Here is a 19,705-nt window from a genome sequence, read left to right on the forward strand (position 1 = left end):
CATGGAAAAGCACGCTGGTAGACTTGACAAGACAAGACTAACTGGTAACAGACAATCAGGAACACCAGAATAAATCCCCAGGGTCTAATAGGGAAAACGGGTGACACCTGGAGGTGGGTGGAGACAATCACAAAGACAGGTGAAACAGATCAGGTTGTGACATTAATAATAAGACAAATCTATTGGTTTTCTACACAAAGTTGCAAAGGAAATGTTGTGATCCATTTGATAAGCTCAAGAGACCAGCAAAATTGACAAAAGAGTGTGGAGGTATAGCAGGAACAGTAACATCTAGTGGTACTTTCACAATACTTTTAGCTAAATAATGTAAGTGACTTCAATTACTAATTTCTCTGAACTGGAAAAAAAATATCACCAGATTCACAGGGAATACATTACATAGTATGGAGAAGCAATACTCCAAGCCACTGCTTCATACTACTTAGAGAACTGATACTGTATACCCGTTGTTGGGGTGGGATTGACATGGGGTGGCACTGGTCCATGGGTGGCTTTTGACAATTTTGGGGGGATTCGTTATGTCTTACTGTTGGGTACTATATTTATTGAATACTATCTGAATACTATATTTAAAATGGCCAATTTGGGTGCAGTCAATTAGCTTAATTTTTCAGAGTTCAAATTCTACTTCAACAAAATCATTTTACTAGCTTCAGAAAAGATTTCAGACAATTTAAGATGGTGGGTGTCAAAATCCTCTTTCTTGTATTTGAGGTGGAATGACCCCTGCTTTATATATTAAAGATTCTTGGTTGATGTTTTGGTCACTTTTAAATGCTGGCGGTGCTTTCACTCTAGTGGTAGCATGAGACGGAGTCTACAACCCAAAACAACCGAAAAATATGCTTGGAGATGAAGCTTTATGATACGATTTCCAGCCTTCCTTATCTCCGTATTCCAAGGCATTGGTTGTTCAGTGGTAGAATTCTCGCCTGCCACGCGGGAGGCCCGGGTTCGATTCCCGGCCAATGCAGGATGTTTTGAACATGTAATTTCGAGAAGTATGCAAACTCCTGAGGAATAAATCTATGTTCGATTGCCAGGCCAACAGAAATCTCTGATCTTGGTCGAAATCTCAACCGACTCTTGATAAATCAGACTTTGCTTTCACTTTCAGTTTGGACATTTACTCATTCTCAGGAGACTTTGGTGAATCCATTGTAGATGTCCAGTGTGTGAGGTGATTTACTTTGTGCAAGGCTTTAGTTGTTAAATGGGAAACGAGAAACCAACTGGTCATTGACAACTGTCTTGAGTTTGACATTTGTGACAATGTCCTGGGACATCCCACAAACTCGTCACCTTCTAACTACGACTGTGTGGCCTGTGAGTGGTATAGAGCGAAATCGATTACATGTACGTGTTCGTGAGAGTCCCAGCTGTCCATGGAGGGGTCACAGTACTTTCCAGCTCTAACCATTCAGTCTATACAGATGTTTTTGTTAGAAGGGTTAAAGCCCAACACTGCAAACTTATGGTTAGTACCAATGCTCCACGTTTTTTCAAAGGCCCAACACATCAGCTCCTCGTTAGTATAGTGGTGAGTATCCCCGCCTGTCACGCGGGAGACCGGGGTTCAATTCCCCGACGGGGAGAAAGCACTGCTTTTTTTTAGGGTGAAAAATGTAGCTGAGCCCACAAAGCGAAAAATATGCTTGGAGATGAAGCTTTATGATACGATTTCCAGCCTTATCTCCGTATTCCAAGGCATTGGTTGTTCAGTGGTAGAATTCTCGCCTGCCACGCGGGAGGCCCGGGTTCGATTCCCGGCCAATGCAGGATGTTTTGAACATGTAATTTCGAGAAGTATGCAAACTCCTGAGGAATAAATCTATGTTCGATTGCCAGGCCAACAGAAATCTCTGATCTTGGTCGAAATCTCAACCGACTCTTGATAAATCAGACTTTGCTTTCACTTTCAGTTTGGACATTTACTCATTCTCAGGAGACTTTGGTGAATCCATTGTAGATGTCCAGTGTGTGAGGTGATTTACTTTGTGCAAGGCTTTAGTTGTTAAATGGGAAACGAGAAACCAACTGGTCATTGACAACTGTCTTGAGTTTGACATTTGTGACAATGTCCTGGGACATCCCACAAACTCGTCACCTTCTAACTACGACTGTGTGGCCTGTGAGTGGTATAGAGCGAAATCGATTACATGTACGTGTTCGTGAGAGTCCCAGCTGTCCATAGAGGGGTCACAGTACTTTCCAGCTCTAACCATTCAGTCTATACAGATGTTTTTGTTAGAAGGGTTAAAGCCCAACACTGCAAACTTATGGTTAGTACCAATGCTCCACGTTTTTTCAAAGGCTCAACACATCAGCTCCTCGTTAGTATAGTGGTGAGTATCCCCGCCTGTCACGCGGGAGACCGGGGTTCAATTCCCCGACGGGGAGAAAGCACTGCTTTTTTTTAGGGTGAAAAATGTAGCTGAGCCCACAAATCGAAAAATATGCTTGGAGATGAAGCTTTATGATACGATTTCCAGCCTTATCTCCGTATTCCAAGGCATTGGTTGTTCAGTGGTAGAATTCTCGCCTGCCACGCGGGAGGCCCGGGTTCGATTCCCGGCCAATGCAGGATGTTTTGAACATGTAATTTCGAGAAGTATGCAAACTCCTGAGGAATAAATCTATGTTCGATTGCCAGGCCAACAGAAATCTCTGATCTTGGTCGAAATCTCAACCGACTCTTGATAAATCAGACTTTGCTTTCACTTTCAGTTTGGACATTTACTCATTCTCAGGAGACTTTGGTGAATCCATTGTAGATGTCCAGTGTGTGAGGTGATTTACTTTGTGCAAGGCTTTAGTTGTTAAATGGGAAACGAGAAACCAACTGGTCATTGACAACTGTCTTGAGTTTGACATTTGTGACAATGTCCTGGGACATCCCACAAACTCGTCACCTTCTAACTACGACTGTGTGGCCTGTGAGTGGTATAGAGCGAAATCGATTACATGTACGTGTTCGTGAGAGTCCCAGCTGTCCATAGAGGGGTCACAGTACTTTCCAGCTCTAACCATTCAGTCTATACAGATGTTTTTGTTAGAAGGGTTAAAGCCCAACACTGCAAACTTATGGTTAGTACCAATGCTCCACGTTTTTCAAAGGCCCAACACATCAGCTCCTCGTTAGTATAGTGGTGAGTATCCCCGCCTGTCACGCGGGAGACCGGGGTTCAATTCCCCGACGGGGAGAAAGCACTGCTTTTTTTTAGGGTGAAAAATGTAGCTGAGCCCACAAAGCGAAAAATATGCTTGGAGATGAAGCTTTATGATACGATTTCCAGCCTTATCTCCGTATTCCAAGGCATTGGTTGTTCAGTGGTAGAATTCTCGCCTGCCACGCGGGAGGCCCGGGTTCGATTCCCGGCCAATGCAGGATGTTTTGAACATGTAATTTCGAGAAGTATGCAAACTCCTGAGGAATAAATCTATGTTCGATTGCCAGGCCAACAGAAATCTCTGATCTTGGTCGAAATCTCAACCGACTCTTGATAAATCAGACTTTGCTTTCACTTTCAGTTTGGACATTTACTCATTCTCAGGAGACTTTGGTGAATCCATTGTAGATGTCCAGTGTGTGAGGTGATTTACTTTGTGCAAGGCTTTAGTTGTTAAATGGGAAACGAGAAACCAACTGGTCATTGACAACTGTCTTGAGTTTGACATTTGTGACAATGTCCTGGGACATCCCACAAACTCGTCACCTTCTAACTACGACTGTGTGGCCTGTGAGTGGTATAGAGCGAAATCGATTACATGTACGTGTTCGTGAGAGTCCCAGCTGTCCATGGAGGGGTCACAGTACTTTCCAGCTCTAACCATTCAGTCTATACAGATGTTTTTGTTAGAAGGGTTAAAGCCCAACACTGCAAACTTATGGTTAGTACCAATGCTCCACGTTTTTCAAAGGCCCAACACATCAGCTCCTCGTTAGTATAGTGGTGAGTATCCCCGCCTGTCACGCGGGAGACCGGGGTTCAATTCCCCGACGGGGAGAAAGCACTGCTTTTTTTTAGGGTGAAAAATGTAGCTGAGCCCACAAAGCGAAAAATATGCTTGGAGATGAAGCTTTATGATACGATTTCCAGCCTTATCTCCGTATTCCAAGGCATTGGTTGTTCAGTGGTAGAATTCTCGCCTGCCACGCGGGAGGCCCGGGTTCGATTCCCGGCCAATGCAGGATGTTTTGAACATGTAATTTCGAGAAGTATGCAAACTCCTGAGGAATAAATCTATGTTCGATTGCCAGGCCAACAGAAATCTCTGATCTTGGTCGAAATCTCAACCGACTCTTGATAAATCAGACTTTGCTTTCACTTTCAGTTTGGACATTTACTCATTCTCAGGAGACTTTGGTGAATCCATTGTAGATGTCCAGTGTGTGAGGTGATTTACTTTGTGCAAGGCTTTAGTTGTTAAATGGGAAACGAGAAACCAACTGGTCATTGACAACTGTCTTGAGTTTGACATTTGTGACAATGTCCTGGGACATCCCACAAACTCGTCACCTTCTAACTACGACTGTGTGGCCTGTGAGTGGTATAGAGCGAAATCGATTACATGTACGTGTTCGTGAGAGTCCCAGCTGTCCATAGAGGGGTCACATACTTTCCAGCTCTAACCATTCAGTCTATACAGATGTTTTTGTTAGAAGGGTTAAAGCCCAACACTGCAAACTTATGGTTAGTACCAATGCTCCACGTTTTTCAAAGGCCCAACACATCAGCTCCTCGTTAGTATAGTGGTGAGTATCCCCGCCTGTCACGCGGGAGACCGGGGTTCAATTCCCCGACGGGGAGAAAGCACTGCTTTTTTTTAGGGTGAAAAATGTAGCTGAGCCCACAAAGCGAAAAATATGCTTGGAGATGAAGCTTTATGATACGATTTCCAGCCTTATCTCCGTATTCCAAGGCATTGGTTGTTCAGTGGTAGAATTCTCGCCTGCCACGCGGGAGGCCCGGGTTCGATTCCCGGCCAATGCAGGATGTTTTGAACATGTAATTTCGAGAAGTATGCAAACTCCTGAGGAATAAATCTATGTTCGATTGCCAGGCCAACAGAAATCTCTGATCTTGGTCGAAATCTCAACCGACTCTTGATAAATCAGACTTTGCTTTCACTTTCAGTTTGGACATTTACTCATTCTCAGGAGACTTTGGTGAATCCATTGTAGATGTCCAGTGTGTGAGGTGATTTACTTTGTGCAAGGCTTTAGTTGTTAAATGGGAAACGAGAAACCAACTGGTCATTGACAACTGTCTTGAGTTTGACATTTGTGACAATGTCCTGGGACATCCCACAAACTCGTCACCTTCTAACTACGACTGTGTGGCCTGTGAGTGGTATAGAGCGAAATCGATTACATGTACGTGTTCGTGAGAGTCCCAGCTGTCCATGGAGGGGTCACAGTACTTTCCAGCTCTAACCATTCAGTCTATACAGATGTTTTTGTTAGAAGGGTTAAAGCCCAACACTGCAAACTTATGGTTAGTACCAATGCTCCACGTTTTTCAAAGGCCCAACACATCAGCTCCTCGTTAGTATAGTGGTGAGTATCCCCGCCTGTCACGCGGGAGACCGGGGTTCAATTCCCCGACGGGGAGAAAGCACTGCTTTTTTTTAGGGTGAAAAATGTAGCTGAGCCCACAAAGCGAAAAATATGCTTGGAGATGAAGCTTTATGATACGATTTCCAGCCTTATCTCCGTATTCCAAGGCATTGGTTGTTCAGTGGTAGAATTCTCGCCTGCCACGCGGGAGGCCCGGGTTCGATTCCCGGCCAATGCAGGATGTTTTGAACATGTAATTTCGAGAAGTATGCAAACTCCTGAGGAATAAATCTATGTTCGATTGCCAGGCCAACAGAAATCTCTGATCTTGGTCGAAATCTCAACCGACTCTTGATAAATCAGACTTTGCTTTCACTTTCAGTTTGGACATTTACTCATTCTCAGGAGACTTTGGTGAATCCATTGTAGATGTCCAGTGTGTGAGGTGATTTACTTTGTGCAAGGCTTTAGTTGTTAAATGGGAAACGAGAAACCAACTGGTCATTGACAACTGTCTTGAGTTTGACATTTGTGACAATGTCCTGGGACATCCCACAAACTCGTCACCTTCTAACTACGACTGTGTGGCCTGTGAGTGGTATAGAGCGAAATCGATTACATGTACGTGTTCGTGAGAGTCCCAGCTGTCCATAGGGGGTCACAGTACTTTCCAGCTCTAACCATTCAGTCTATACAGATGTTTTTGTTAGAAGGGTTAAAGCCCAACACTGCAAACTTATGGTTAGTACCAATGCTCCACGTTTTTTCAAAGGCTCAACACATCAGCTCCTCGTTAGTATAGTGGTGAGTATCCCCGCCTGTCACGCGGGAGACCGGGGTTCAATTCCCCGACGGGGAGAAAGCACTGCTTTTTTTTTAGGGTGAAAAATGTAGCTGAGCCCACAAAGCGAAAAATATGCTTGGAGATGAAGCTTTATGATACGATTTCCAGCCTTATCTCCGTATTCCAAGGCATTGGTTGTTCAGTGGTAGAATTCTCGCCTGCCACGCGGGAGGCCCGGGTTCGATTCCCGGCCAATGCAGGATGTTTTGAACATGTAATTTCGAGAAGTATGCAAACTCCTGAGGAATAAATCTATGTTCGATTGCCAGGCCAACAGAAATCTCTGATCTTGGTCGAAATCTCAACCGACTCTTGATAAATCAGACTTTGCTTTCACTTTCAGTTTGGACATTTACTCATTCTCAGGAGACTTTGGTGAATCCATTGTAGATGTCCAGTGTGTGAGGTGATTTACTTTGTGCAAGGCTTTAGTTGTTAAATGGGAAACGAGAAACCAACTGGTCATTGACAACTGTCTTGAGTTTGACATTTGTGACAATGTCCTGGGACATCCCACAAACTCGTCACCTTCTAACTACGACTGTGTGGCCTGTGAGTGGTATAGAGCGAAATCGATTACATGTACGTGTTCGTGAGAGTCCCAGCTGTCCATGGAGGGGTCACAGTACTTTCCAGCTCTAACCATTCAGTCTATACAGATGTTTTTGTTAGAAGGGTTAAAGCCCAACACTGCAAACTTATGGTTAGTACCAATGCTCCACGTTTTTCAAAGGCCCAACACATCAGCTCCTCGTTAGTATAGTGGTGAGTATCCCCGCCTGTCACGCGGGAGACCGGGGTTCAATTCCCCGACGGGGAGAAACCACTGCTTTTTTTTAGGGTGAAAAATGTAGCTGAGCCCACAAAGCGAAAAATATGCTTGGAGATGAAGCTTTATGATACGATTTCCAGCCTTATCTCCGTATTCCAAGGCATTGGTTGTTCAGTGGTAGAATTCTCGCCTGCCACGCGGGAGGCCCGGGTTCGATTCCCGGCCAATGCAGGATGTTTTGAACATGTAATTTCGAGAAGTATGCAAACTCCTGAGGAATAAATCTATGTTCGATTGCCAGGCCAACAGAAATCTCTGATCTTGGTCGAAATCTCAACCGACTCTTGATAAATCAGACTTTGCTTTCACTTTCAGTTTGGACATTTACTCATTCTCAGGAGACTTTGGTGAATCCATTGTAGATGTCCAGTGTGTGAGGTGATTTACTTTGTGCAAGGCTTTAGTTGTTAAATGGGAAACGAGAAACCAACTGGTCATTGACAACTGTCTTGAGTTTGACATTTGTGACAATGTCCTGGGACATCCCACAAACTCGTCACCTTCTAACTACGACTGTGTGGCCTGTGAGTGGTATAGAGCGAAATCGATTACATGTACGTGTTCGTGAGAGTCCCAGCTGTCCATGGAGGGGTCACAGTACTTTCCAGCTCTAACCATTCAGTCTATACAGATGTTTTTGTTAGAAGGGTTAAAGCCCAACACTGCAAACTTATGGTTAGTACCAATGCTCCACGTTTTTTCAAAGGCCCAACACATCAGCTCCTCGTTAGTATAGTGGTGAGTATCCCCGCCTGTCACGCGGGAGACCGGGGTTCAATTCCCCGACGGGGAGAAAGCACTGCTTTTTTTTAGGGTGAAAAATGTAGCTGAGCCCACAAATCGAAAAATATGCTTGGAGATGAAGCTTTATGATACGATTTCCAGCCTTCCTTATCTCCGTATTCCAAGGCATTGGTTGTTCAGTGGTAGAATTCTCGCCTGCCACGCGGGAGGCCCGGGTTCGATTCCCGGCCAATGCAGGATGTTTTGAACATGTAATTTCGAGAAGTATGCAAACTCCTGAGGAATAAATCTATGTTCGATTGCCAGGCCAACAGAAATCTCTGATCTTGGTCGAAATCTCAACCGACTCTTGATAAATCAGACTTTGCTTTCACTTTCAGTTTGGACATTTACTCATTCTCAGGAGACTTTGGTGAATCCATTGTAGATGTCCAGTGTGTGAGGTGATTTACTTTGTGCAAGGCTTTAGTTGTTAAATGGGAAACGAGAAACCAACTGGTCATTGACAACTGTCTTGAGTTTGACATTTGTGACAATGTCCTGGGACATCCCACAAACTCGTCACCTTCTAACTACGACTGTGTGGCCTGTGAGTGGTATAGAGCGAAATCGATTACATGTACGTGTTCGTGAGAGTCCCAGCTGTCCATGGAGGGGTCACAGTACTTTCCAGCTCTAACCATTCAGTCTATACAGATGTTTTTGTTAGAAGGGTTAAAGCCCAACACTGCAAACTTATGGTTAGTACCAATGCTCCACGTTTTTTCAAAGGCCCAACACATCAGCTCCTCGTTAGTATAGTGGTGAGTATCCCCGCCTGTCACGCGGGAGACCGGGGTTCAATTCCCCGACGGGGAGAAAGCACTGCTTTTTTTTAGGGTGAAAAATGTAGCTGAGCCCACAAAGCGAAAAATATGCTTGGAGATGAAGCTTTATGATACGATTTCCAGCCTTATCTCCGTATTCCAAGGCATTGGTTGTTCAGTGGTAGAATTCTCGCCTGCCACGCGGGAGGCCCGGGTTCGATTCCCGGCCAATGCAGGATGTTTTGAACATGTAATTTCGAGAAGTATGCAAACTCCTGAGGAATAAATCTATGTTCGATTGCCAGGCCAACAGAAATCTCTGATCTTGGTCGAAATCTCAACCGACTCTTGATAAATCAGACTTTGCTTTCACTTTCAGTTTGGACATTTACTCATTCTCAGGAGACTTTGGTGAATCCATTGTAGATGTCCAGTGTGTGAGGTGATTTACTTTGTGCAAGGCTTTAGTTGTTAAATGGGAAACGAGAAACCAACTGGTCATTGACAACTGTCTTGAGTTTGACATTTGTGACAATGTCCTGGGACATCCCACAAACAAACTCGTCACCTTCTAACTACGACTGTGTGGCCTGTGAGTGGTATAGAGCGAAATCGATTACATGTACGTGTTCGTGAGAGTCCCAGCTGTCCATGGAGGGGTCACAGTACTTTCCAGCTCTAACCATTCAGTCTATACAGATGTTTTTGTTAGAAGGGTTAAAGCCCAACACTGCAAACTTATGGTTAGTACCAATGCTCCACGTTTTTTCAAAGGCCCAACACATCAGCTCCTCGTTAGTATAGTGGTGAGTATCCCCGCCTGTCACGCGGGAGACCGGGGTTCAATTCCCCGACGGGGAGAAACCACTGCTTTTTTTTAGGGTGAAAAATGTAGCTGAGCCCACAAAGCGAAAAATATGCTTGGAGATGAAGCTTTATGATACGATTTCCAGCCTTATCTCCGTATTCCAAGGCATTGGTTGTTCAGTGGTAGAATTCTCGCCTGCCACGCGGGAGGCCCGGGTTCGATTCCCGGCCAATGCAGGATGTTTTGAACATGTAATTTCGAGAAGTATGCAAACTCCTGAGGAATAAATCTATGTTCGATTGCCAGGCCAACAGAAATCTCTGATCTTGGTCGAAATCTCAACCGACTCTTGATAAATCAGACTTTGCTTTCACTTTCAGTTTGGACATTTACTCATTCTCAGGAGACTTTGGTGAATCCATTGTAGATGTCCAGTGTGTGAGGTGATTTACTTTGTGCAAGGCTTTAGTTGTTAAATGGGAAACGAGAAACCAACTGGTCATTGACAACTGTCTTGAGTTTGACATTTGTGACAATGTCCTGGGACATCCCACAAACTCGTCACCTTCTAACTACGACTGTGTGGCCTGTGAGTGGTATAGAGCGAAATCGATTACATGTACGTGTTCGTGAGAGTCCCAGCTGTCCATGGAGGGGTCACAGTACTTTCCAGCTCTAACCATTCAGTCTATACAGATGTTTTTGTTAGAAGGGTTAAAGCCCAACACTGCAAACTTATGGTTAGTACCAATGCTCCACGTTTTTTCAAAGGCCCAACACATCAGCTCCTCGTTAGTATAGTGGTGAGTATCCCCGCCTGTCACGCGGGAGACCGGGGTTCAATTCCCCGACGGGGAGAAACCACTGCTTTTTTTTTAGGGTGAAAAATGTAGCTGAGCCCACAAAGCGAAAAATATGCTTGGAGATGAAGCTTTATGATACGATTTCCAGCCTTATCTCCGTATTCCAAGGCATTGGTTGTTCAGTGGTAGAATTCTCGCCTGCCACGCGGGAGGCCCGGGTTCGATTCCCGGCCAATGCAGGATGTTTTGAACATGTAATTTCGAGAAGTATGCAAACTCCTGAGGAATAAATCTATGTTCGATTGCCAGGCCAACAGAAATCTCTGATCTTGGTCGAAATCTCAACCGACTCTTGATAAATCAGACTTTGCTTTCACTTTCAGTTTGGACATTTACTCATTCTCAGGAGACTTTGGTGAATCCATTGTAGATGTCCAGTGTGTGAGGTGATTTACTTTGTGCAAGGCTTTAGTTGTTAAATGGGAAACGAGAAACCAACTGGTCATTGACAACTGTCTTGAGTTTGACATTTGTGACAATGTCCTGGGACATCCCACAAACTCGTCACCTTCTAACTACGACTGTGTGGCCTGTGAGTGGTATAGAGCGAAATCGATTACATGTACGTGTTCGTGAGAGTCCCAGCTGTCCATGGAGGGGTCACAGTACTTTCCAGCTCTAACCATTCAGTCTATACAGATGTTTTTGTTAGAAGGGTTAAAGCCCAACACTGCAAACTTATGGTTAGTACCAATGCTCCACGTTTTTTCAAAGGCCCAACACATCAGCTCCTCGTTAGTATAGTGGTGAGTATCCCCGCCTGTCACGCGGGAGACCGGGGTTCAATTCCCCGACGGGGAGAAAGCACTGCTTTTTTTTAGGGTGAAAAATGTAGCTGAGCCCACAAAGCGAAAAATATGCTTGGAGATGAAGCTTTATGATACGATTTCCAGCCTTATCTCCGTATTCCAAGGCATTGGTTGTTCAGTGGTAGAATTCTCGCCTGCCACGCGGGAGGCCCGGGTTCGATTCCCGGCCAATGCAGGATGTTTTGAACATGTAATTTCGAGAAGTATGCAAACTCCTGAGGAATAAATCTATGTTCGATTGCCAGGCCAACAGAAATCTCTGATCTTGGTCGAAATCTCAACCGACTCTTGATAAATCAGACTTTGCTTTCACTTTCAGTTTGGACATTTACTCATTCTCAGGAGACTTTGGTGAATCCATTGTAGATGTCCAGTGTGTGAGGTGATTTACTTTGTGCAAGGCTTTAGTTGTTAAATGGGAAACGAGAAACCAACTGGTCATTGACAACTGTCTTGAGTTTGACATTTGTGACAATGTCCTGGGACATCCCACAAACTCGTCACCTTCTAACTACGACTGTGTGGCCTGTGAGTGGTATAGAGCGAAATCGATTACATGTACGTGTTCGTGAGAGTCCCAGCTGTCCATGGAGGGGTCACAGTACTTTCCAGCTCTAACCATTCAGTCTATACAGATGTTTTTGTTAGAAGGGTTAAAGCCCAACACTGCAAACTTATGGTTAGTACCAATGCTCCACGTTTTTCAAAGGCCCAACACATCAGCTCCTCGTTAGTATAGTGGTGAGTATCCCCGCCTGTCACGCGGGAGACCGGGGTTCAATTCCCCGACGGGGAGAAACCACTGCTTTTTTTTAGGGTGAAAAATGTAGCTGAGCCCACAAAGCGAAAAATATGCTTGGAGATGAAGCTTTATGATACGATTTCCAGCCTTATCTCCGTATTCCAAGGCATTGGTTGTTCAGTGGTAGAATTCTCGCCTGCCACGCGGGAGGCCCGGGTTCGATTCCCGGCCAATGCAGGATGTTTTGAACATGTAATTTCGAGAAGTATGCAAACTCCTGAGGAATAAATCTATGTTCGATTGCCAGGCCAACAGAAATCTCTGATCTTGGTCGAAATCTCAACCGACTCTTGATAAATCAGACTTTGCTTTCACTTTCAGTTTGGACATTTACTCATTCTCAGGAGACTTTGGTGAATCCATTGTAGATGTCCAGTGTGTGAGGTGATTTACTTTGTGCAAGGCTTTAGTTGTTAAATGGGAAACGAGAAACCAACTGGTCATTGACAACTGTCTTGAGTTTGACATTTGTGACAATGTCCTGGGACATCCCACAAACTCGTCACCTTCTAACTACGACTGTGTGGCCTGTGAGTGGTATAGAGCGAAATCGATTACATGTACGTGTTCGTGAGAGTCCCAGCTGTCCATGGAGGGGTCACAGTACTTTCCAGCTCTAACCATTCAGTCTATACAGATGTTTTTGTTAGAAGGGTTAAAGCCCAACACTGCAAACTTATGGTTAGTACCAATGCTCCACGTTTTTCAAAGGCCCAACACATCAGCTCCTCGTTAGTATAGTGGTGAGTATCCCCGCCTGTCACGCGGGAGACCGGGGTTCAATTCCCCGACGGGGAGAAACACTGCTTTTTTTTAGGGTGAAAAATGTAGCTGAGCCCACAAAGCGAAAAATATGCTTGGAGATGAAGCTTTATGATACGATTTCCAGCCTTATCTCCGTATTCCAAGGCATTGGTTGTTCAGTGGTAGAATTCTCGCCTGCCACGCGGGAGGCCCGGGTTCGATTCCCGGCCAATGCAGGATGTTTTGAACATGTAATTTCGAGAAGTATGCAAACTCCTGAGGAATAAATCTATGTTCGATTGCCAGGCCAACAGAAATCTCTGATCTTGGTCGAAATCTCAACCGACTCTTGATAAATCAGACTTTGCTTTCACTTTCAGTTTGGACATTTACTCATTCTCAGGAGACTTTGGTGAATCCATTGTAGATGTCCAGTGTGTGAGGTGATTTACTTTGTGCAAGGCTTTAGTTGTTAAATGGGAAACGAGAAACCAACTGGTCATTGACAACTGTCTTGAGTTTGACATTTGTGACAATGTCCTGGGACATCCCACAAACTCGTCACCTTCTAACTACGACTGTGTGGCCTGTGAGTGGTATAGAGCGAAATCGATTACATGTACGTGTTCGTGAGAGTCCCAGCTGTCCATGGAGGGGTCACAGTACTTTCCAGCTCTAACCATTCAGTCTATACAGATGTTTTTGTTAGAAGGGTTAAAGCCCAACACTGCAAACTTATGGTTAGTACCAATGCTCCACGTTTTTTCAAAGGCCCAACACATCAGCTCCTCGTTAGTATAGTGGTGAGTATCCCCGCCTGTCACGCGGGAGACCGGGGTTCAATTCCCCGACGGGGAGAAACCACTGCTTTTTTTTAGGGTGAAAAATGTAGCTGAGCCCACAAAGCGAAAAATATGCTTGGAGATGAAGCTTTATGATACGATTTCCAGCCTTATCTCCGTATTCCAAGGCATTGGTTGTTCAGTGGTAGAATTCTCGCCTGCCACGCGGGAGGCCCGGGTTCGATTCCCGGCCAATGCAGGATGTTTTGAACATGTAATTTCGAGAAGTATGCAAACTCCTGAGGAATAAATCTATGTTCGATTGCCAGGCCAACAGAAATCTCTGATCTTGGTCGAAATCTCAACCGACTCTTGATAAATCAGACTTTGCTTTCACTTTCAGTTTGGACATTTACTCATTCTCAGGAGACTTTGGTGAATCCATTGTAGATGTCCAGTGTGTGAGGTGATTTACTTTGTGCAAGGCTTTAGTTGTTAAATGGGAAACGAGAAACCAACTGGTCATTGACAACTGTCTTGAGTTTGACATTTGTGACAATGTCCTGGGACATCCCACAAACTCGTCACCTTCTAACTACGACTGTGTGGCCTGTGAGTGGTATAGAGCGAAATCGATTACATGTACGTGTTCGTGAGAGTCCCAGCTGTCCATGGAGGGGTCACAGTACTTTCCAGCTCTAACCATTCAGTCTATACAGATGTTTTTGTTAGAAGGGTTAAAGCCCAACACTGCAAACTTATGGTTAGTACCAATGCTCCACGTTTTTTCAAAGGCCCAACACATCAGCTCCTCGTTAGTATAGTGGTGAGTATCCCCGCCTGTCACGCGGGAGACCGGGGTTCAATTCCCCGACGGGGAGAAACCACTGCTTTTTTTTAGGGTGAAAAATGTAGCTGAGCCCACAAAGCGAAAAATATGCTTGGAGATGAAGCTTTATGATACGATTTCCAGCCTTATCTCCGTATTCCAAGGCATTGGTTGTTCAGTGGTAGAATTCTCGCCTGCCACGCGGGAGGCCCGGGTTCGATTCCCGGCCAATGCAGGATGTTTTGAACATGTAATTTCGAGAAGTATGCAAACTCCTGAGGAATAAATCTATGTTCGATTGCCAGGCCAACAGAAATCTCTGATCTTGGTCGAAATCTCAACCGACTCTTGATAAATCAGACTTTGCTTTCACTTTCAGTTTGGACATTTACTCATTCTCAGGAGACTTTGGTGAATCCATTGTAGATGTCCAGTGTGTGAGGTGATTTACTTTGTGCAAGGCTTTAGTTGTTAAATGGGAAACGAGAAACCAACTGGTCATTGACAACTGTCTTGAGTTTGACATTTGTGACAATGTCCTGGGACATCCCACAAACTCGTCACCTTCTAACTACGACTGTGTGGCCTGTGAGTGGTATAGAGCGAAATCGATTACATGTACGTGTTCGTGAGAGTCCCAGCTGTCCATGGAGGGGTCACAGTACTTTCCAGCTCTAACCATTCAGTCTATACAGATGTTTTTGTTAGAAGGGTTAAAGCCCAACACTGCAAACTTATGGTTAGTACCAATGCTCCACGTTTTTCAAAGGCCCAACACATCAGCTCCTCGTTAGTATAGTGGTGAGTATCCCCGCCTGTCACGCGGGAGACCGGGGTTCAATTCCCCGACGGGGAGAAAGCACTGCTTTTTTTTAGGGTGAAAAATGTAGCTGAGCCCACAAAGCGAAAAATATGCTTGGAGATGAAGCTTTATGATACGATTTCCAGCCTTATCTCCGTATTCCAAGGCATTGGTTGTTCAGTGGTAGAATTCTCGCCTGCCACGCGGGAGGCCCGGGTTCGATTCCCGGCCAATGCAGGATGTTTTGAACATGTAATTTCGAGAAGTATGCAAACTCCTGAGGAATAAATCTATGTTCGATTGCCAGGCCAACAGAAATCTCTGATCTTGGTCGAAATCTCAACCGACTCTTGATAAATCAGACTTTGCTTTCACTTTCAGTTTGGACATTTACTCATTCTCAGGAGACTTTGGTGAATCCATTGTAGATGTCCAGTGTGTGAGGTGATTTACTTTGTGCAAGGCTTTAGTTGTTAAATGGGAAACGAGAAACCAACTGGTCATTGACAACTGTCTTGAGTTTGACATTTGTGACAATGTCCTGGGACATCCCACAAACTCGTCACCTTCTAACTACGACTGTGTGGCCTGTGAGTGGTATAGAGCGAAATCGATTACATGTACGTGTTCGTGAGAGTCCCAGCTGTCCATGGAGGGGTCACAGTACTTTCCAGCTCTAACCATTCAGTCTATACAGATGTTTTTGTTAGAAGGGTTAAAGCCCAACACTGCAAACTTATGGTTAGTACCAATGCTCCACGTTTTTTCAAAGGCCCAACACATCAGCTCCTCGTTAGTATAGTGGTGAGTATCCCCGCCTGTCACGCGGGAGACCGGGGTTCAATTCCCGACGGGGAGAAACCACTGCTTTTTTTTAGGGTGAAAAATGTAGCTGAGCCCACAAAGCGAAAAATATGCTTGGAGATGAAGCTTTATGATACGATTTCCAGCCTTATCTCCGTATTCCAAGGCATTGGTTGTTCAGTGGTAGAATTCTCGCCTGCCACGCGGGAGGCCCGGGTTCGATTCCCGGCCAATGCAGGATGTTTTGAACATGTAATTTCGAGAAGTATGCAAACTCCTGAGGAATAAATCTATGTTCGATTGCCAGGCCAACAGAAATCTCTGATCTTGGTCGAAATCTCAACCGACTCTTGATAAATCAGACTTTGCTTTCACTTTCAGTTTGGACATTTACTCATTCTCAGGAGACTTTGGTGAATCCATTGTAGATGTCCAGTGTGTGAGGTGATTTACTTTGTGCAAGGCTTTAGTTGTTAAATGGGAAACGAGAAACCAACTGGTCATTGACAACTGTCTTGAGTTTGACATTTGTGACAATGTCCTGGGACATCCCACAAACTCGTCACCTTCTAACTACGACTGTGTGGCCTGTGAGTGGTATAGAGCGAAATCGATTACATGTACGTGTTCGTGAGAGTCCCAGCTGTCCATGGAGGGGTCACAGTACTTTCCAGCTCTAACCATTCAGTCTATACAGATGTTTTTGTTAGAAGGGTTAAAGCCCAACACTGCAAACTTATGGTTAGTACCAATGCTCCACGTTTTTTCAAAGGCCCAACACATCAGCTCCTCGTTAGTATAGTGGTGAGTATCCCCGCCTGTCACGCGGGAGACCGGGGTTCAATTCCCCGACGGGGAGAAAGCCACTGCTTTTTTTTAGGGTGAAAAATGTAGCTGAGCCCACAAAGCGAAAAATATGCTTGGAGATGAAGCTTTATGATACGATTTCCAGCCTTATCTCCGTATTCCAAGGCATTGGTTGTTCAGTGGTAGAATTCTCGCCTGCCACGCGGGAGGCCCGGGTTCGATTCCCGGCCAATGCAGGATGTTTTGAACATGTAATTTCGAGAAGTATGCAAACTCCTGAGGAATAAATCTATGTTCGATTGCCAGGCCAACAGAAATCTCTGATCTTGGTCGAAATCTCAACCGACTCTTGATAAATCAGACTTTGCTTTCACTTTCAGTTTGGACATTTACTCATTCTCAGGAGACTTTGGTGAATCCATTGTAGATGTCCAGTGTGTGAGGTGATTTACTTTGTGCAAGGCTTTAGTTGTTAAATGGGAAACGAGAAACCAACTGGTCATTGACAACTGTCTTGAGTTTGACATTTGTGACAATGTCCTGGGACATCCCACAAACTCGTCACCTTCTAACTACGACTGTGTGGCCTGTGAGTGGTATAGAGCGAAATCGATTACATGTACGTGTTCGTGAGAGTCCCAGCTGTCCATGGAGGGGTCACAGTACTTTCCAGCTCTAACCATTCAGTCTATACAGATGTTTTTGTTAGAAGGGTTAAAGCCCAACACTGCAAACTTATGGTTAGTACCAATGCTCCACGTTTTTTCAAAGGCCCAACACATCAGCTCCTCGTTAGTATAGTGGTGAGTATCCCCGCCTGTCACGCGGGAGACCGGGGTTCAATTCCCCGACGGGGAGAAAGCACTGCTTTTTTTTAGGGTGAAAAATGTAGCTGAGCCCACAAAGCGAAAAATATGCTTGGAGATGAAGCTTTATGATACGATTTCCAGCCTTATCTCCGTATTCCAAGGCATTGGTTGTTCAGTGGTAGAATTCTCGCCTGCCACGCGGGAGGCCCGGGTTCGATTCCCGGCCAATGCAGGATGTTTTGAACATGTAATTTCGAGAAGTATGCAAACTCCTGAGGAATAAATCTATGTTCGATTGCCAGGCCAACAGAAATCTCTGATCTTGGTCGAAATCTCAACCGACTCTTGATAAATCAGACTTTGCTTTCACTTTCAGTTTGGACATTTACTCATTCTCAGGAGACTTTGGTGAATCCATTGTAGATGTCCAGTGTGTGAGGTGATTTACTTTGTGCAAGGCTTTAGTTGTTAAATGGGAAACGAGAAACCAACTGGTCATTGACAACTGTCTTGAGTTTGACATTTGTGACAATGTCCTGGGACATCCCACAAACTCGTCACCTTCTAACTACGACTGTGTGGCCTGTGAGTGGTATAGAGCGAAATCGATTACATGTACGTGTTCGTGAGAGTCCCAGCTGTCCATGGAGGGGTCACAGTACTTTCCAGCTCTAACCATTCAGTCTATACAGATGTTTTTGTTAGAAGGGTTAAAGCCCAACACTGCAAACTTATGGTTAGTACCAATGCTCCACGTTTTTCAAAGGCCCAACACATCAGCTCCTCGTTAGTATAGTGGTGAGTATCCCCGCCTGTCACGCGGGAGACCGGGGTTCAATTCCCCGACGGGGAGAAAGCACTGCTTTTTTTTTTTAGGGTGAAAAATGTAGCTGAGCCCACAAAGCGAAAAATATGCTTGGAGATGAAGCTTTATGATACGATTTCCAGCCTTATCTCCGTATTCCAAGGCATTGGTTGTTCAGTGGTAGAATTCTCGCCTGCCACGCGGGAGGCCCGGGTTCGATTCCCGGCCAATGCAGGATGTTTTGAACATGTAATTTCGAGAAGTATGCAAACTCCTGAGGAATAAATCTATGTTCGATTGCCAGGCCAACAGAAATCTCTGATCTTGGTCGAAATCTCAACCGACTCTTGATAAATCAGACTTTGCTTTCACTTTCAGTTTGGACATTTACTCATTCTCAGGAGACTTTGGTGAATCCATTGTAGATGTCCAGTGTGTGAGGTGATTTACTTTGTGCAAGGCTTTAGTTGTTAAATGGGAAACGAGAAACCAACTGGTCATTGACAACTGTCTTGAGTTTGACATTTGTGACAATGTCCTGGGACATCCCACAAACTCGTCACCTTCTAACTACGACTGTGTGGCCTGTGAGTGGTATAGAGCGAAATCGATTACATGTACGTGTTCGTGAGAGTCCCAGCTGTCCATGGAGGGGTCACAGTACTTTCCAGCTCTAACCATTCAGTCTATACAGATGTTTTTGTTAGAAGGGTTAAAGCCCAACACTGCAAACTTATGGTTAGTACCAATGCTCCACGTTTTTCAAAGGCCCAACACATCAGCTCCTCGTTAGTATAGTGGTGAGTATCCCCGCCTGTCACGCGGGAGACCGGGGTTCAATTCCCCGACGGGGAGAAACCACTGCTTTTTTTTTAGGGTGAAAAATGTAGCTGAGCCCACAAAGCGAAAAATATGCTTGGAGATGAAGCTTTATGATACGATTTCCAGCCTTATCTCCGTATTCCAAGGCATTGGTTGTTCAGTGGTAGAATTCTCGCCTGCCACGCGGGAGGCCCGGGTTCGATTCCCGGCCAATGCAGGATGTTTTGAACATGTAATTTCGAGAAGTATGCAAACTCCTGAGGAATAAATCTATGTTCGATTGCCAGGCCAACAGAAATCTCTGATCTTGGTCGAAATCTCAACCGACTCTTGATAAATCAGACTTTGCTTTCACTTTCAGTTTGGACATTTACTCATTCTCAGGAGACTTTGGTGAATCCATTGTAGATGT

The 19,705-nt window shown here is 44.9% G+C and overlaps 46 non-coding genes across 46 annotated transcripts; all 46 read left to right on the plus strand.

Annotated features, from left to right (window-relative positions):
• Positions 1-923: 923 nt before the first annotated feature.
• trnag-gcc (transfer RNA glycine (anticodon GCC)) lies at positions 924-994 on the plus strand. Its single transcript has one exon. It is a non-coding gene; the product is annotated as a tRNA-Gly (tRNA).
• A 550-nt stretch (positions 995-1,544) lies between these two features.
• On the plus strand, positions 1,545-1,616 carry trnad-guc (transfer RNA aspartic acid (anticodon GUC)). Its single transcript has one exon. It is a non-coding gene; the product is annotated as a tRNA-Asp (tRNA).
• A 112-nt stretch (positions 1,617-1,728) lies between these two features.
• trnag-gcc (transfer RNA glycine (anticodon GCC)) lies at positions 1,729-1,799 on the plus strand. The gene has a single exon. It is a non-coding gene; the product is annotated as a tRNA-Gly (tRNA).
• Positions 1,800-2,349: 550 nt separating this feature from the next.
• trnad-guc (transfer RNA aspartic acid (anticodon GUC)) lies at positions 2,350-2,421 on the plus strand. Its single transcript has one exon. It is a non-coding gene; the product is annotated as a tRNA-Asp (tRNA).
• Positions 2,422-2,533: 112 nt separating this feature from the next.
• trnag-gcc (transfer RNA glycine (anticodon GCC)) lies at positions 2,534-2,604 on the plus strand. Its single transcript has one exon. It is a non-coding gene; the product is annotated as a tRNA-Gly (tRNA).
• A 549-nt stretch (positions 2,605-3,153) lies between these two features.
• On the plus strand, positions 3,154-3,225 carry trnad-guc (transfer RNA aspartic acid (anticodon GUC)). Its single transcript has one exon. It is a non-coding gene; the product is annotated as a tRNA-Asp (tRNA).
• Positions 3,226-3,337: 112 nt separating this feature from the next.
• Positions 3,338-3,408, plus strand: trnag-gcc (transfer RNA glycine (anticodon GCC)). Its single transcript has one exon. It is a non-coding gene; the product is annotated as a tRNA-Gly (tRNA).
• A 549-nt stretch (positions 3,409-3,957) lies between these two features.
• Positions 3,958-4,029, plus strand: trnad-guc (transfer RNA aspartic acid (anticodon GUC)). The gene has a single exon. It is a non-coding gene; the product is annotated as a tRNA-Asp (tRNA).
• A 112-nt stretch (positions 4,030-4,141) lies between these two features.
• trnag-gcc (transfer RNA glycine (anticodon GCC)) lies at positions 4,142-4,212 on the plus strand. The gene has a single exon. It is a non-coding gene; the product is annotated as a tRNA-Gly (tRNA).
• Positions 4,213-4,760: 548 nt separating this feature from the next.
• trnad-guc (transfer RNA aspartic acid (anticodon GUC)) lies at positions 4,761-4,832 on the plus strand. Its single transcript has one exon. It is a non-coding gene; the product is annotated as a tRNA-Asp (tRNA).
• Positions 4,833-4,944: 112 nt separating this feature from the next.
• Positions 4,945-5,015, plus strand: trnag-gcc (transfer RNA glycine (anticodon GCC)). Its single transcript has one exon. It is a non-coding gene; the product is annotated as a tRNA-Gly (tRNA).
• Positions 5,016-5,564: 549 nt separating this feature from the next.
• Positions 5,565-5,636, plus strand: trnad-guc (transfer RNA aspartic acid (anticodon GUC)). Its single transcript has one exon. It is a non-coding gene; the product is annotated as a tRNA-Asp (tRNA).
• Positions 5,637-5,748: 112 nt separating this feature from the next.
• On the plus strand, positions 5,749-5,819 carry trnag-gcc (transfer RNA glycine (anticodon GCC)). The gene has a single exon. It is a non-coding gene; the product is annotated as a tRNA-Gly (tRNA).
• A 549-nt stretch (positions 5,820-6,368) lies between these two features.
• trnad-guc (transfer RNA aspartic acid (anticodon GUC)) lies at positions 6,369-6,440 on the plus strand. Its single transcript has one exon. It is a non-coding gene; the product is annotated as a tRNA-Asp (tRNA).
• Positions 6,441-6,553: 113 nt separating this feature from the next.
• Positions 6,554-6,624, plus strand: trnag-gcc (transfer RNA glycine (anticodon GCC)). Its single transcript has one exon. It is a non-coding gene; the product is annotated as a tRNA-Gly (tRNA).
• Positions 6,625-7,173: 549 nt separating this feature from the next.
• trnad-guc (transfer RNA aspartic acid (anticodon GUC)) lies at positions 7,174-7,245 on the plus strand. The gene has a single exon. It is a non-coding gene; the product is annotated as a tRNA-Asp (tRNA).
• Positions 7,246-7,357: 112 nt separating this feature from the next.
• On the plus strand, positions 7,358-7,428 carry trnag-gcc (transfer RNA glycine (anticodon GCC)). Its single transcript has one exon. It is a non-coding gene; the product is annotated as a tRNA-Gly (tRNA).
• Positions 7,429-7,978: 550 nt separating this feature from the next.
• On the plus strand, positions 7,979-8,050 carry trnad-guc (transfer RNA aspartic acid (anticodon GUC)). Its single transcript has one exon. It is a non-coding gene; the product is annotated as a tRNA-Asp (tRNA).
• Positions 8,051-8,166: 116 nt separating this feature from the next.
• Positions 8,167-8,237, plus strand: trnag-gcc (transfer RNA glycine (anticodon GCC)). Its single transcript has one exon. It is a non-coding gene; the product is annotated as a tRNA-Gly (tRNA).
• A 550-nt stretch (positions 8,238-8,787) lies between these two features.
• Positions 8,788-8,859, plus strand: trnad-guc (transfer RNA aspartic acid (anticodon GUC)). Its single transcript has one exon. It is a non-coding gene; the product is annotated as a tRNA-Asp (tRNA).
• A 112-nt stretch (positions 8,860-8,971) lies between these two features.
• trnag-gcc (transfer RNA glycine (anticodon GCC)) lies at positions 8,972-9,042 on the plus strand. Its single transcript has one exon. It is a non-coding gene; the product is annotated as a tRNA-Gly (tRNA).
• Positions 9,043-9,596: 554 nt separating this feature from the next.
• On the plus strand, positions 9,597-9,668 carry trnad-guc (transfer RNA aspartic acid (anticodon GUC)). The gene has a single exon. It is a non-coding gene; the product is annotated as a tRNA-Asp (tRNA).
• A 112-nt stretch (positions 9,669-9,780) lies between these two features.
• On the plus strand, positions 9,781-9,851 carry trnag-gcc (transfer RNA glycine (anticodon GCC)). Its single transcript has one exon. It is a non-coding gene; the product is annotated as a tRNA-Gly (tRNA).
• A 550-nt stretch (positions 9,852-10,401) lies between these two features.
• trnad-guc (transfer RNA aspartic acid (anticodon GUC)) lies at positions 10,402-10,473 on the plus strand. The gene has a single exon. It is a non-coding gene; the product is annotated as a tRNA-Asp (tRNA).
• Positions 10,474-10,586: 113 nt separating this feature from the next.
• trnag-gcc (transfer RNA glycine (anticodon GCC)) lies at positions 10,587-10,657 on the plus strand. Its single transcript has one exon. It is a non-coding gene; the product is annotated as a tRNA-Gly (tRNA).
• A 550-nt stretch (positions 10,658-11,207) lies between these two features.
• trnad-guc (transfer RNA aspartic acid (anticodon GUC)) lies at positions 11,208-11,279 on the plus strand. Its single transcript has one exon. It is a non-coding gene; the product is annotated as a tRNA-Asp (tRNA).
• A 112-nt stretch (positions 11,280-11,391) lies between these two features.
• trnag-gcc (transfer RNA glycine (anticodon GCC)) lies at positions 11,392-11,462 on the plus strand. Its single transcript has one exon. It is a non-coding gene; the product is annotated as a tRNA-Gly (tRNA).
• Positions 11,463-12,011: 549 nt separating this feature from the next.
• Positions 12,012-12,083, plus strand: trnad-guc (transfer RNA aspartic acid (anticodon GUC)). Its single transcript has one exon. It is a non-coding gene; the product is annotated as a tRNA-Asp (tRNA).
• Positions 12,084-12,195: 112 nt separating this feature from the next.
• On the plus strand, positions 12,196-12,266 carry trnag-gcc (transfer RNA glycine (anticodon GCC)). The gene has a single exon. It is a non-coding gene; the product is annotated as a tRNA-Gly (tRNA).
• Positions 12,267-12,815: 549 nt separating this feature from the next.
• Positions 12,816-12,887, plus strand: trnad-guc (transfer RNA aspartic acid (anticodon GUC)). Its single transcript has one exon. It is a non-coding gene; the product is annotated as a tRNA-Asp (tRNA).
• Positions 12,888-12,998: 111 nt separating this feature from the next.
• On the plus strand, positions 12,999-13,069 carry trnag-gcc (transfer RNA glycine (anticodon GCC)). The gene has a single exon. It is a non-coding gene; the product is annotated as a tRNA-Gly (tRNA).
• A 550-nt stretch (positions 13,070-13,619) lies between these two features.
• Positions 13,620-13,691, plus strand: trnad-guc (transfer RNA aspartic acid (anticodon GUC)). The gene has a single exon. It is a non-coding gene; the product is annotated as a tRNA-Asp (tRNA).
• Positions 13,692-13,803: 112 nt separating this feature from the next.
• On the plus strand, positions 13,804-13,874 carry trnag-gcc (transfer RNA glycine (anticodon GCC)). Its single transcript has one exon. It is a non-coding gene; the product is annotated as a tRNA-Gly (tRNA).
• A 550-nt stretch (positions 13,875-14,424) lies between these two features.
• trnad-guc (transfer RNA aspartic acid (anticodon GUC)) lies at positions 14,425-14,496 on the plus strand. Its single transcript has one exon. It is a non-coding gene; the product is annotated as a tRNA-Asp (tRNA).
• Positions 14,497-14,608: 112 nt separating this feature from the next.
• trnag-gcc (transfer RNA glycine (anticodon GCC)) lies at positions 14,609-14,679 on the plus strand. Its single transcript has one exon. It is a non-coding gene; the product is annotated as a tRNA-Gly (tRNA).
• A 549-nt stretch (positions 14,680-15,228) lies between these two features.
• On the plus strand, positions 15,229-15,300 carry trnad-guc (transfer RNA aspartic acid (anticodon GUC)). Its single transcript has one exon. It is a non-coding gene; the product is annotated as a tRNA-Asp (tRNA).
• A 112-nt stretch (positions 15,301-15,412) lies between these two features.
• Positions 15,413-15,483, plus strand: trnag-gcc (transfer RNA glycine (anticodon GCC)). The gene has a single exon. It is a non-coding gene; the product is annotated as a tRNA-Gly (tRNA).
• Positions 15,484-16,216: 733 nt separating this feature from the next.
• On the plus strand, positions 16,217-16,287 carry trnag-gcc (transfer RNA glycine (anticodon GCC)). Its single transcript has one exon. It is a non-coding gene; the product is annotated as a tRNA-Gly (tRNA).
• Positions 16,288-16,837: 550 nt separating this feature from the next.
• trnad-guc (transfer RNA aspartic acid (anticodon GUC)) lies at positions 16,838-16,909 on the plus strand. Its single transcript has one exon. It is a non-coding gene; the product is annotated as a tRNA-Asp (tRNA).
• A 113-nt stretch (positions 16,910-17,022) lies between these two features.
• trnag-gcc (transfer RNA glycine (anticodon GCC)) lies at positions 17,023-17,093 on the plus strand. The gene has a single exon. It is a non-coding gene; the product is annotated as a tRNA-Gly (tRNA).
• Positions 17,094-17,643: 550 nt separating this feature from the next.
• On the plus strand, positions 17,644-17,715 carry trnad-guc (transfer RNA aspartic acid (anticodon GUC)). The gene has a single exon. It is a non-coding gene; the product is annotated as a tRNA-Asp (tRNA).
• Positions 17,716-17,827: 112 nt separating this feature from the next.
• trnag-gcc (transfer RNA glycine (anticodon GCC)) lies at positions 17,828-17,898 on the plus strand. The gene has a single exon. It is a non-coding gene; the product is annotated as a tRNA-Gly (tRNA).
• Positions 17,899-18,447: 549 nt separating this feature from the next.
• Positions 18,448-18,519, plus strand: trnad-guc (transfer RNA aspartic acid (anticodon GUC)). The gene has a single exon. It is a non-coding gene; the product is annotated as a tRNA-Asp (tRNA).
• A 115-nt stretch (positions 18,520-18,634) lies between these two features.
• On the plus strand, positions 18,635-18,705 carry trnag-gcc (transfer RNA glycine (anticodon GCC)). The gene has a single exon. It is a non-coding gene; the product is annotated as a tRNA-Gly (tRNA).
• A 549-nt stretch (positions 18,706-19,254) lies between these two features.
• On the plus strand, positions 19,255-19,326 carry trnad-guc (transfer RNA aspartic acid (anticodon GUC)). Its single transcript has one exon. It is a non-coding gene; the product is annotated as a tRNA-Asp (tRNA).
• A 113-nt stretch (positions 19,327-19,439) lies between these two features.
• trnag-gcc (transfer RNA glycine (anticodon GCC)) lies at positions 19,440-19,510 on the plus strand. The gene has a single exon. It is a non-coding gene; the product is annotated as a tRNA-Gly (tRNA).
• Positions 19,511-19,705: the final 195 nt, after the last annotated feature.

This window comes from Oncorhynchus keta, chromosome 6 (genome assembly GCF_023373465.1).
Source record: "Oncorhynchus keta strain PuntledgeMale-10-30-2019 chromosome 6, Oket_V2, whole genome shotgun sequence".
NCBI lineage: Eukaryota > Metazoa > Chordata > Actinopteri > Salmoniformes > Salmonidae > Oncorhynchus > Oncorhynchus keta.